The 2287-nt window shown below is 41.9% G+C and overlaps 1 pseudogene; it reads right to left on the minus strand.

The window, feature by feature from the left end:
• Positions 1–886: 886 nt before the first annotated feature.
• On the minus strand, positions 887–1644 carry LOC149188027 (vinorine hydroxylase pseudogene; annotated as a pseudogene).
• Positions 1645–2287: the final 643 nt, after the last annotated feature.

Genomic DNA, 2287 nt, shown 5'->3' on the forward strand with positions numbered 1-2287 from the left:
TGTTTTTGACTCCTTCAAAATATGGCGACGTTATTGAGACTATTACTCATCAACGCCCATTTTCTCTTGATTGTTTCTTGTTCAGCTCTTAGTGCATCAATGAACTCATCAAATGGAACAACGTTGTTTAATGACATCAATGTTATCTCGTAGCGTTCACCAAAGTCTTCACAACATTAAATTTAGGCAACGTTCACCACGGTCTTCACAGCATTCAATTTAAGTAGCATTCCATGTTATTCACGGCAGTTTCACCACGATTCTCAGGAGAATTTCAAAAATTCCATCTTCCAGCGCAACCCTCCAATATACTCTTGATTTTGATGCAAAGAAAGCAAAGCCCGAGCGCCATTCAAGGCTCAAGCTCTTTCCCTTGTGTGACTGTGGAATTTCGACATTGTCTGTTTGCAAGGGACTAACGCAATCAGGAGTCGAACTCACTACAACTTTTTCAACGCACAACAAGAAGTTTTCATTCAATGCATAATAGTAGGTATTTATACACGGCATTTAGTTGAACATACAACCAACACATCATTCATTCAACGCACAGTTCTAAATTGTTCAACGTCGAGCCAATATACCACCCTCAATGCACAAGATATTAAATGTGTCCAGGCAGATTAGACCAACCTTCAGAGGGAGAGCCAGCAAGGAGGATTGAAAAAATCAAATGTGAAGGTCTGAGATAGAGAATCGACAGAACATAGGTCCGCAGCCAAATCGGACGGTTTGGGAAAGGACGGCTCCTACACTAACAATACGAGTCTGGACGGTCAGCCGAAATGGTAGCTAACCCCAAAGATCAAATTTAGTGATGTGAGAACAACGTACCTCTGTTTCTCAATTCATTAACGTCACAGATCAGATCAGAGGGGGCAATGACTCAATATAGATGGTGAGGAAGATGGGGCCTGATGGCCGCCTCCAACGGCACAGCTCTATGCAGCGAAAGGGCACGACCCTCGTTCATATCAACTCCTTCAATTTCTTCCGGAATGCTCCAATCGAAACTCTGCAACAGTCTTCCCACAGTAAGCAGAAGCATTCGCATGGCTACCCACATGCCCGGGCACGCCCTTCTCCCATAACGAAACGGTATATATTTGAAATCATGCCCATTCACGTCTACCGAACTGTTGATAAACCTTTCCGGCTCGAATTGTCGGGGGCATTCCCACACAGCTGGGTCTTTGTGTATACCCCACGCAATACCACTGTAGTTCAATGCAAAGACAAACTCGGATGGGCATATGTATAAACCCACAGTGTTCAAATGATTCAAACGTTAATATTCAATCCATTCAAACGCACAGGCATATGGAATGAACGCATATACAGATTCTGATACAAACTCATTCAATAAACCAAACGTCGATACCACTCACAGCGTTACCACTAGACAGCGTTACCAAACGCATTCAACTTCGAACCATAACGCATTCAAACTTGAATCATACGCATACCATTCACATACCATTCAACAACGCATACCAGAAGCTGGACCTTCATCGATGGTGGCGTGTCAGCCTCAACGCTAAAACTGGAAAAGACAGTGCTATGATTTAATATACAGCAACGTTCAAACAGTGCTCATACCAGCGTTCAATTATCAGCATGTCAGGCCAGTTCAACGCACAGCATTAATATTCAAACACATTCAACTGTTATGGGACAACGTTAATATGATATGGACAGATGTGCAGCGCTGGCAGAGGTAGGTTATTTCAGGTTTGAGGGGAATAAGGCAGAGGTAGGTTATTTCAGGTCAGATAACACAGAACTGACATATATATAGAGACCGCAAAACAAGTGGCTCAAATTGGAGCAGGACCAGCAATCGCCCGCTCTGATACCATGTTAAACACACATGGATAGCAAGGACAATATGAAATATAATCAGGAGAGTACAATTTTTATTAACAAGAGATATACATTTATAGTACATTATGTGACTCTTGGGTTTCACATCCCAAGGTCTCTTGGACTACTTTGTCTATTCAGCTTCCACACTAACCCATTGAGGATTAGGTGTCCAACAGTCATGACCTTCCTTTTTGCAGTGAGTACAATAAGGTCTTTCTCCTTCATATTTCTTAGTTGATTCTGTCCTCTTCTCCTTTCCTTTTCCTTTTACTTTGGGTTTTCCATTTGAAGGTTTGAAAGGTGGTTTCTTGAAATGATCATCTCTTTCATTTTTGCCCCTATTCTCAAGATGGATGGCCTTTACACTGGTTGAGTCAATAGTAGTTGGTTCAAACAATAATAATGAATGTCTAAGGTAACT

The sequence above is a fragment of the Pinus tabuliformis genome, chromosome 3_1 (genome assembly GCF_031772625.1).
Source record: "Pinus tabuliformis cultivar Carrire ecotype Pingquan chromosome 3_1, CPIR1, whole genome shotgun sequence".
Classification (NCBI taxonomy): domain Eukaryota; kingdom Viridiplantae; phylum Streptophyta; class Pinopsida; order Pinales; family Pinaceae; genus Pinus; species Pinus tabuliformis.